Source organism: Macrosteles quadrilineatus, unplaced genomic scaffold (assembly GCF_028750875.1).
Source record: "Macrosteles quadrilineatus isolate MER2022 unplaced genomic scaffold, UCM_ALF_1.0 Scaffold_7__1_contigs__length_78375512, whole genome shotgun sequence".
Classification (NCBI taxonomy): Eukaryota; Metazoa; Arthropoda; class Insecta; order Hemiptera; family Cicadellidae; genus Macrosteles; species Macrosteles quadrilineatus.
In genome coordinates, this window is record NW_026542600.1 from 32,342,336 (window position 1) to 32,354,147 (window position 11,812).

Consider the following 11,812-nt stretch of genomic DNA (forward strand, 5'->3'; position numbering starts at 1 on the left):
CCATAATATCGACAACCGTAGAAATTGATCGAAACTGAATTATTCCCAGTTTGTCGACACTGGAATATTCCCACTTAACCGACATCCCAAATAACCGACGTCGCAAATGATCGACACCACAAATTGTCGACATCCCATATTGTCGACAATGAAATAGTTTCACTATGTCGACACTGCAATAGTCCCAGTATATCGACAAGCTCCCGTTCTTCGGAGCTACTCTTGAAAAGGAGTTGTTCTAATTTATCGTTCAGTTCCTCAACTCACGAGTCACAATATTTGATTCCGAATTCCGACGGAACGGACATCTACAAGCTGGCCATTTATGGACTAAAACTGTTATATTGTAAATATTTATCTTTTTTATTTCTTTCCTTGTTTACAAGAAAATAGATGACTCGAGTGTTACAAACAATAGTTTTTAAGGAATAATGTGAAATAATTTTTATAGGATAAAAAACTTAAAAACATTACCAGGCACTAACTTAGGTAAGTCACCAACAAGAAGGTAAGAGGTAAGATACCAACAAGAACCTAAGATACAGCTTGTTCGTAGGCTAATTCTGGATCATAGAGCAATATTATTGCAAATGTTTGAATAGGCAAATCCCTAGGCTCTTAGGATTGTCTCTTATCCCCACTGACCCAGTGTCAACTTTGAGAATTTGTTTATGTAAAAATATTAGTTTAGGCTGCACTTTAGTTTAGGCTATGTCCTACATTCATTCAAATGAAAGATATTAAATACATAGACTATTTAGTATTTTGAATATTGCATTCCTTGAGTTAGGTTAGGTTTTACCCTAATCAACCAAACTTGATATAGGCTTAGGCCTAAGTTTATCGAATTAAATAATCAATATGACTGGGACGTGTGGCGTCGTCCTGTAATCCAGCTACTAAGTTAGGAGGTCACGAATTGTGGATATTTATAGGCATGCACTGTGTATTCGATACTAGCTGGTCTGGATTAACGTCCGCACGAGTGAGTACTTAAGTTACTACGACTCTCCGTAGTACTATCCTGATAATTAGACCAATTCGTATAAGTTAGGCCTATACCAAGGCAATAATGTGGTTCGGATTCCACTATAAACTGTAGGTCCCTTAGTTGCCATTAGCTGTATTGGCTATTAATTGACAGCTGTGTCTAAGGAATGTCGGTCTTTTAGTCACTAACAAGACTACAAGATCGTGCCACTCATCCTACACTCATCTCCATTCATACTTGGCTTAAAATACCTACCTACTTTGTATGGTCGCCAAGTAATAAGAAAGAAAGTATTAAAGAAATATATTCATTGGAATGAGTCTAGGATGTAAACTTAAGTGCTGTAAAATATTCTAGAGAGGTTTGTATTTGGTGTAAGACTACTGTCGGGGAAAAAAGTTTAGACACTCGAGTTTGGAGCTCTACAGAAAAGTAACCAACTAACTTAGAAAAACACGTAGTAGCCTATATATAAATTTTCGTTGTTTTATTCTACGCATTCCTGTGAAAACAAAAAATTTTTAGCTCTTTTAGGAAATTTTTTATGACAGTCGGAAGGTAAAAACTGCCTGTTTTTAGAGTACCAAAAACCATCTTATGACTTTGAAAATTCGCACAATGTAAACTAAGTTAAACGGCATAACTTTATCAAACTTTAATACAATATGGACACATATATAATGAATAAATTTGTGTAGTTTCAGAATTTTTACTCTACCCAAAAAGTTTTTGTTGTAACTTTTGTAGATTAACTTTTTCTCAAAAACGGCAAACGCTAGAAACAAATTTGAAAGCTTGTTTTGGAGGTGATTGGTTTTGTATTAGAAATATTGATACTTAAGTTAGTCATTCACAGTTTTCAAAATGAAGCGCATGTGATTTATTTTTCCAACTGTCACCTGACAAAGTAGCCTTCCTTGGACTTATTATAGCACAAAAAGTTGCTAATTGCTGCAATTTACTTTCTTTTACCGCACTCTTTTTTTTTGCCACACTCCAGTATTCCAACCAAACAACACAAAACAGCAAGGTTTTATTAGACACATAATAGGCCTATCTCGAGTGCAGCAAAGGCAGTTTGCACTTGTGTTACAAACTATATTTTTCTTACAGTTATTATAAAACATATAAATAATTAGTCTTTCAAACTCTGTTCAACATGTTTCTAGGTTAGGTTAAAACCAAACATTGGTGAAATGGTAAGCTGTACCATGGATAAAACATACTCCCTTAGGCTGTACCAGTTGATCGTAGTCGTAATATCTTGAATGGGTAGCCAACTTATTTTCAAGTGTATGTATGTAGGCCCCTACTTTCCACACTCGCCTACGGCTCGTGCGTTTAAACATTTCTCTCATGTGTAGCAAAGTGCCACTTCGCCCACTAGTTACAATAGTTTTTGGTGGAACATGAGGATAATATATAATCTGTATGCAAATTTAGGCTATAGTTTTTTATAACAATTTAAAACTAGGCCCACTTAAAATTTATTTGGATTACCGTACATCTCGTAACATGTTGTTTTAATTAGGCTATAGCCTGCATTTTTGCAAATTGGGAAATAACAATGAATTAATGTTTGAAGCAATTTATTTTGTCCAAACCAAACTATTGATAAAAATTCTAATATTTATATTAACTTGACCCAGATTGCTAACAAATTTTCTTCTACTAGCTGTACCTATTTGAATATCGCAAATCTAGAAGGAGTCTACACTCTTGTATTATTTGTTAGACTAAAATTATTTGTATAACACTATTTTTTATTTTTTGCAATATTTCTGTACAGAGCTGTAGCCTACCAGTAGAATGGGGGCGTTGTAATTAATATCCTCCGACATTGGAGGATACAGGGGAGAGTTGCCAGAGGAAGAGGAGATGGAGGATGGGGCGAAGTAAAGACGAAGATTGAAGAGAACTAACTTATGGTAAGTTTTGCCATTTCCTTAAATTTAATACTTATAAATCCAGGGCCGTGTCCTGAAACCTATGTCGCATAACCCTCCTGAATTCCTAGTATAACGAGCATTTTAACTGGAGAGGTGCCCAAAATTTGCTTTGGTTTTTTAGGAAATGTAGGCTATATTTTTTGACAACATAATTATAATTAATTCTGAATATGACATAGTGTTTACATTTGGTAAGTACTGAAACAAAAATTATTTTAAGAGAAATGGAAAAGCGTTGCCAATGGAAGCAGTTGAAACAAGTAGAACAATTCTGATAGATCAATAAGGTATTTAGTACGACCGAGGTTCAATAAGTCCTTAGAAAAACATAGAATAACAGTTTTGGGATAAATTTGATTTATTTTGTTATAATCTCCTTTTATTTAGCTCTATACACTTATCTTAAAGTTTCTCCAACCTCCTTCAAATGCTGTTCAAATAAATAGTAAGTTACCCTACAAACTTGAAAAGCCTACAAAATACTCTTCTGTTTCAGTGATGACCTCATCATTTGACATAAAACGTTGCCCAAGAAGCCAATTTGTTATCTTAAGAAATAAAAAAGGTCATTCAGGGCAGTTGACAAACAAAATTATTTGACAGTTTTCTTTGCCGCCCTGTCAATCCAGTGTGTGGCGGAGGGTGGTGGGAATAGGGGTGTTACAAAGCCAATGTGCGAACAAATTTTAGTAGCCATGGAGCTGTGGACAGCTGAGCACCATGTATTTTTGAAGTGGAAGTGTTTTTAACACGTTCACTGCGGGCGTAGCCGATCAGATATGGGCCGAGTGTTCAGGTGCTGCCGTAACAGATCAGATACGCTCAGCAATGCCTTTTGTATATGTTCGTTTTTCCTCTAGCGTCGGTCGAAGGCAGACCTATACTTTGTTACCGTGTAGTGGGTGACATGCTTTTGGTTGTGTTGTAGGTTGGTAGACAATTTTCCCATAAAATCCCCGTCTGGCAAACTTAAAAATCAACTTGGTGTCCCGTCCTTCTCCCTCCTATTGGCAATACAATGGGACCGGCTATATTCCAAGCAGTGCTGCTATCTGTGGGTGTTTATCAAACTACGTCAACTCTTCAGGCCCGTTTTTGACCCTGTCAGCGCCCTAGGCACAACTAATAGTAGCACCCCTAATATACATGGTTACCTCCCGCTATCTCCGCGTCCCGCCATCTCTGTGTACCCGCTACCTCCGAATTTCAGAGTGACCCCTATAATCCTCGGTTACTTCCTGCGTTAAGACTTTCCGTCCAAACCTAACCTAACCCAACCCACGGGTTAAATTTTCATTAAATCTCCCATCCACGGGGCTTCGCAGCCGTGGATGCAATGACAGCTATCAACGTAGGCAGTGACGGGATTATAAGGGTCACTCAAGAATTCGGAGATGGCGGGACAGATTTGGGTTCGGAGATGGCGGAACGCGGAGATAGTGGGAGCACACGATATACATAACAGGGTGTCCACAAATCGGGAAAACTGGGAAATCCGTTAATTATGAGTGAGTTTTTTAAACCGGGAATTATGCATTAAATTTGCATTTCTGCCTGGAATTTTCATTTTTCCGTGATCGCGCATGACAACAGACCGCCATGATGATATCAAAGTCACGAGGGATGATCAGAATATTGCCGCGATCACGGAAACCCATGATAATGCCCACGCGACCGCGGGAAACAGCAAGAATTTGGCCACGATCGTGGAAGACGATAATGATCTCCACACAACTGCGGGAAATTATTAACATTTTGCCGAAATCGCGGGAGGCGATTACGATGTTTTCACGACCGCTGAAGACGATTAGGATGGTTACAGGACTGCGGGAGATAGGCCTACGTGAGGGATATCAGAATTATGCCGCGATCATACATGACTATGTGGATAATGTCCACATGACTATGTGGATAATGTCCACATGACTATGTGGATAATGTCCACATGACCGCGGGAACAAATCAGAATTTTTCCATTGACAGAAGACGATGATCTCCTCACGGTCGCGGGAGATGATTACCATTTTCCCCATTCGCGGGAGGCGATTACTATGTTCAAACGATCATTTTACAATTCTTCTGGTTATAACAAAATTAGAATTGTTCTCAATTCCTGTAAAAGGATTAATTACTGAAACAAATCAAACTTAGAAACAATTAAACATTGTACGGTTCAACTTTTGTTTAAATTAGACCGTTCGAACTAAATTACAGAAAAAATCTATTCTTTTTTAAATGTAGCATTTTCATCATTGTTTTTATTCTAGAAAACTTACAAAAAGTAAACATAAATCAACTGTCAAAATTATACAATTAAAATATAGCTGATGTTCAGATTTATAAAATATTAAGCATAAGTCCAGTCAAACATGAGCGTCGATCATAACTTCATCAGTCATTTTCACAGATCACTTGGAACGATATAAAGATGTCTTCACGGCCATTAGGGGTGATCAGAATTTTATTGCGATCGCGCAAGAATATGTAATGTTCGTCCACTCGATCGCAGGAAAATATCAACATTTTGCCTCATTTGCAGAAGACGGTAATGATCTCCGAAAGAGCGTGGGACATTAATACTATTTTGCTGCAATCAAGGGAGGCGATTACTATGTCTACATGACCGCGGGTGACAACTTAATGGTGTCTTTACGGCCGCGAGTCTTGATCAGAATTGGCCCACGATCGCGCAAAGCGATAATAATGTCCACGCGACCACGGTAAAAGATAAGAATTTTGCCTGATTCACGGTAGACGATGATAATCTCATCACGACCGCGGAATATGATCATATATTGCCGCGATCATGGAAGACTATAATTATTTATACACGACCACGTTAAAAGATAATAATATTTGCCTCATTCACGGTAGACGATGATAATCTCACGATACTCCTCACGACCGCGGAATATGTTCATACATTGCCGCGATCATGGAAGACGATAATTATTTCGATACAACCGCGGAAAATAGTCAGTATTTTGCCGCAATCGCGGGAGACGATTACGATGTCCACACGGCTGCGAGGAATCATCAGAAGTTTACCGTGATTGCATGCAAATACAACCACATTTTTTTCCCCAATTTCTTGGCGCCCCCCAAAAAAAGCCAATTGCCTCGCGCCCTAGGCACGTGACTACCGTGCCTATTCGGTAAATCGGCCCTGCAACTCTTGTCATAAAACAGGACATCACGACATGTTATTTGATATTCGTCATACCGAAATATGAAAGCCAATCACCCGGCAATCGGGTTTGTTCGACGCTGCGGGCTGCGCCGCACTGGGGCTACGCCTGCCGTTTGATGGGCCGCAGCGAATGTGTTAAAAGTTGCTATACCTGTGTAGCTGTTCAGTAGACGTTTCAATGTGAATCAAAGAAGAAAAGTCCCAACTCGCAACATCATTTTGGGTAGCAACTTTAGAGCTACTAGTTCAGCATTGAAACTAAAATCAACAGGTCAGCCCAGACGCCAGAGAACTTCAAGAGAGTGAGGGAGGAAGACTATGTGTTGTGGTTGAAAGTGTGATTCGTCGCTCATAACGCAATTTTGTCACGTTTAATCAAATCAATCACTTGTTCTGAAAATGAGATGCACTTTGCTTAGCCACTGGGCTTCAACTGTTGCACGATTGCCGTTTTGTATGAATAAAAAGTGCAGGTCATATCATAAAATTCTTCTACTGAGTGGCCAGACATGTGCAGAGCTACAGCTTATCTACGTCCAGACCCACAGCAAAATGTTGTTTCAAGTTAAGACTTTTCCCCTTGGGCCCACGTTAAAACGTCTACGGGACTACCCCTGAACAGCTACACCGGAATTGCCACTTTTAAAAAACACTTTCACTATAATTTCATGGTGCTCAGCTGTCCACAGCTCCATGGCAACTAAAAATGTCCGCACGTAGGCCTTGAAGCGCCCCTATCCCCACCACCCTCCGACAGGCACCGTCTTCCGTGTTTGAAAGGTCATCATCTTTGTCTCCCATGGTCGGCAGTGGTTAAAATCGTGGGCATCCTCGGGGCAATCGTGAACATCTTTCGCGGTTGCGAGGCCTGATTATCGTCATCCCGCGATTGCTGGTAGTCGTAAATTTCGATCAGGCAATCTTTGCAGACGCTTTCGGCTATCATGAGAATACAAGTTAAACTTGGATTATTGTACCCCCTATTTCTAACAGATTGTGAGAAAATTTATTAAGAGAATAAAACATTCTTTTGAGGCCCCAAGTGAGTCCCCTTCCCAGGCCGAAGCCCTCGGAAATCACAGTGTCTGCCATTAGGGCAATACGGCCCTGATATTTGGAGGCCTATGTTGGTGTGGGGCCTGGTACGAACCCCCCCCCCTCAGTACGCCACTGATCACATTAAATAATAATAGAAGTATGCATAAAAAGACTAGACTTGTTCAGAATACAGTTTTTAATATTAATTTTTGTTCTGTTATATTCCAGGCCTGATGACAGGGTGGATGGCGATGGAGGCATGGAGGTTGGGGGAGAGGAGGCTGAAGAAGTGGAGACAAATCAGTTTAGATTCATTATGTTGATTAGTTTAATATTTATTTTATACATCAGTATATAGGCCTACTTTTATTTACATTTTTTTCTCATTTAGATTATTAAATTCAGATAATTTTATTGTTTTTATGAAAATGTTTTCTTAAATTTTTAATATTTGTTTGTACTTCTGCCTGTTAAAAAAATATACTGTTTATTAAGTTTGTTAAAATGATTACTTTCACTAACTGACCTTGTCTTGGGTGAAAAGAGACATCTTGATATTTAACTAGCAGGGTGCCTGTTCTATGGGCGGGGATCGTATAAGTCAGTTGAAACCTTCTTATATTTTGATACTTAGTAAATTAATCATTTACAACTTTATATGGTATAGATCGCTATTCCTGTATTGATGTACTGAAATGAATAAAATTATATGAAATGAAATGTTGTTAGCGAATTTCCCATTTACTCATGGTAAGACGTGGACCCGGGACCGATTTAATTTTTCGTTTTGAGGTCCCTAGAGGCCAAAAACACCATCCGTTAAAATTCATGTATAGGTATATCTATCTATACTATTATAAAGAAGAGGTGGTGTCTGTGTGTGTGTTTGTATGAGCTAATCTCAAAAACTACTGGTCGGATCGGGCTGAAATTTGGCATGATGATAGCTCTTATTCCCGATTAACATATAGGCATATTTTTATCCCAAAAATCCTTCGGGGCTCCGCCCCAGTGGCTCTGGAGTTTCCCATGTTAACCTTATGAGAAATGGAATTAATGAATCTTAACAGCTGTTTCAATTAAACAAGTTGGTTCTGTTCTATGATGTTCAATAGCATTAAAAGTTACAAGGATTACCAACAGGGTGCAGCACTAGCACTATTATTTCTTTTACATTTATGACAACAGCAAAAGGTGAGTGAGCGTAGCGAACGAACTTCAACCTGGAGGCGAGTGAGCGTAGCGAACGAGCTAACCTGAAGGCAAGTGAGCGTAGCGAACGAGCTAACCTGAAGGAAAGTGAGCGCAGCGAACGAGCTCCAACCTAAAGGTGAGTGAGCGTAGCGAACGAACTTCAAAAAGAACCGAAATTTCTTAAACCATGTCCTCACTCATAACTGCTATAAGCATTTGATACTTATATGCCAACCCCGTACGAAGGACGGGTACTCTGCTAGTATATTTATGAAAAAATAGTTCATATTTATTTGTTTTGTTCATTCAGCCTAGACAGCTGAATCAATCGTTTTCAAATTTTGCATGGTGATAAAGACCATATCGGTGAGTGCCAACATCTATATGGCGTTCAAAAAGTCTCTCAGGAATCCGCCCCACTGGGTCTCAAAGTTTCAACGTAATCCTTATGGAAGCAGTATTTGACACATAAACAAAGACATATGATCAGCTGTTGACTTTTGAATGCAGTAGATAAAGAAATAGCTGATAGCATTATTCCACAGATATTAGAACAGAAACTGTATGGATCATAAATATAATCAAATGACGACACTAGCTTCAGGTTGAGGTGGTCCGTGACGAATCAAGTGGTGAAGGAAGTAGTAAAGGTAAGCAGTCTGGAGTGTGGGAACTGTTTATGACGATTAGATTAAGGTACTGTATCTGCATACCTAAATTTCTATGGGAAGGGAGGAAAACAGGTCCGCGATGTAGGAAGTGGTGAAGGAAGTAGTCAAGGCGAACTGTCCGGAGTGTGGGAACTGTTTGACGATTAGATTAAGGTATCTGCAATCATATTATGCTATTGGAAGAGAAGGAAACAGGTCCGCGACGTAGGAAGTGGTGAAGGAAGTAGTAAAGGCGAGCGGTTCGGGGTGTGGGATCTGTTTGTGACCATTAGACTAAGGTATTTGCAAAACTATGATGCTGTGGGAAGGGAGGGAAACAGGTCCGTGACGTAGGAAGTGGTGAAGGAAGTAGTAAAGGCAAGCAGTCCAGACTGTGGGAACTGTTTGTGACGATTAAATTAAGGTATTTGCAATCCTATGATGCTATGGGAAGGGAGGGAAACAGGTCTGTGACGTAGGAAGTGGTGAAGGAAGTAGTCAAGGCGAGCTGTCCGGAGTGTGGAACCTGCTTGTGACGATTAGATTAAGGTATCTGAAATCCTAAAATGATATGGGAAGGGAGGAAAACAGGTCCGCGACGTAGGAAGTGGTGAAGGAAGTAGTCAAGCTGTCCGGAGTGTGGAAACTGTTTGTGACGATTAGATTAAGGTATCTGCAATCCTAAAATGCGCCGCTATGGGAAGGGAGGAAAACAGGTCCGCAACGAAGGAAGACATGAAAGAAGTAGTAAGGTGAGCAGTGTGGAGTTTGGGAACTGGAAACCGTTTGTAGCAGTTTTAATGTATCTGCAATGCTGAAATTCTATGAGAAGGGATGGAAGCATGCCCACTACATAGGAAATGTTGAAAGAAGTAGTAAAGACTAGCCGTACGGAGTGTGGGAATGTTTGTGGCAATTAGATTAAGGTATCTAAAATGCTATGGAAAGTGATGAATACAGGTCCACGACGTAGGAAGTGGCTTAGGAAGTATTTAAGTTTTAAGTATGAGCATAGTGTGAGATCCGTCTGTGGCAGTTAGATTAATGTATCTTCAATCCTAAAATGTTTTGAGAAGGGAAGGAAACAGGCCCCACGACATAGGAAGTGGTGAAGGAAGTAAGGCTGGCAGTGCAGAGTGGGGGAACTGTCTTTGGCAATTACATTAAAGTATCTGCAATCCTAAAATTCCATGGGAAGAGAGGGAAACAGGTCCACGACGTAGGGGGTGGTGAAGGAAGTAGTAAAGGTGAGCAGTGTTGAGTGTGGGAATGGATTAATGTATCTGCAATGCTAAAATGCTACAGGAAGAGACTGTAGACTATATGTTAAAATGATTACGAAGCACGAATCGATACATATTTTCGATACATGCAATCGTTTACAATCGAAATTTAAGCACGAATCGATACATATTTTCGATACATGCAATCGTTTACAATCGAAATTTACAACTGAGTTGACAACAGCTGATTTTTACTCCATAGAGGCTAAAAACGATTTTTACTCCCTTATTATTAAAAATGCTACTTAGATACCCGAGGCATGCATTGAAAACGAATGTTTTTACTGCAGTATGACAAAAACAATATACTATGAACCCTTGATGACTCCGCTCAATTTTGTGGATGCCTCTGCGAACGCCACCTAGAACACTTCACCAACGCATTTTATGTTGTTCAAGATGAACATTGATGAATTTACAGCCAGCCCCAAACACAGAACCTATATTAATGGATGATGACTAGATTAATTTAATGCAGTTGCAAAGTTTGTGTTTAGTGTAAAATAAACAATATTCTTGACAAAATCAGAAATAGAAAAAACTGCCCTGTTGACTACACGTTTAACACGTGTTTTCAAAAACTTTAAACGTAGCAATTTGAAACTGTTTCTGTTCTAATATCGGTGATAACAGTTACAATAATTCTTTTACCTACGACCTTTTTTAAAGTAACCGTTTCAGTTAAGTCCTTAATAAGTCAACAGCTGATCTTATGTCTTTGTTTTTGTGTCAAATACTGCGTCCATAAAGATAACATTGAACTTTTTAGAGCCAGTGGGGCGGATTCCTTAGAGAGTTTTTTTAACGCCATATAGTTGTTAGCACTCACCGATATGGTCTTTATCACCATGCAAAATTTGAAAATGATTACTTCAGCCGTCTAGGAGGAGATTGCGTGAGTCGACGTATAAGAGCTTCGCTCGCTCCGCTCAATGAGTTATACCATTTTAGATAAGGTAGGTACGGTAAGGTGTTTACATATTTCCAGCATGAAGAACCATTTTGAACAATATTTTTGAAGACTTTCAGTGTTTGTTCGTGTGTCTGATTAACATGGATATATGGATGTCACTGAAATAGCCACCCTGGAAAATACACCACACAAACTGACCTTGTGAAAATAGGGTCAGGAAAGTAAAAACCAAAAACCTGTCATTGTTAGTGTTAGCCCGGTTGTCAGGCTAGTCAAACTAACCTAAATCTATAACTGAACAGGTTACACACACCTACCATGCTGGTTGGAATATACAGGCAAATCTCAATTATTGAGTTTTGTCTGTACATTGCTCAGAATTATATATTTTTGCATTTTATAGCTACATTAAAGAAGCCAAAACAACTCAAACAAGTATCTCAACTGTTCTCCATCGTTGATCTCTCCAGCCGGTATACAATGCCCGAGCGGAAATGCCGGAAATGCCATTGATATCATAAAAGCAGCGAACACAGAATAAAAATAGAAGGGCCATGCGCTATACACAACCATTAATAGGATTGTCGCCAGTCCGCCATCTTTG

The 11,812-nt window shown here is 39.4% G+C and overlaps 1 long non-coding RNA gene across 1 annotated transcript; it reads left to right on the forward strand.

Moving 5' to 3' along the window:
* Positions 1–307: 307 nt before the first annotated feature.
* LOC128998408 (uncharacterized) lies at positions 308–7,795 on the forward strand. Its single transcript, XR_008491201.1, has 3 exons — positions 308–489; positions 2,781–2,919; positions 7,397–7,795. It is a non-coding gene; the product is annotated as an uncharacterized LOC128998408 (long non-coding RNA).
* Positions 7,796–11,812: the final 4,017 nt, after the last annotated feature.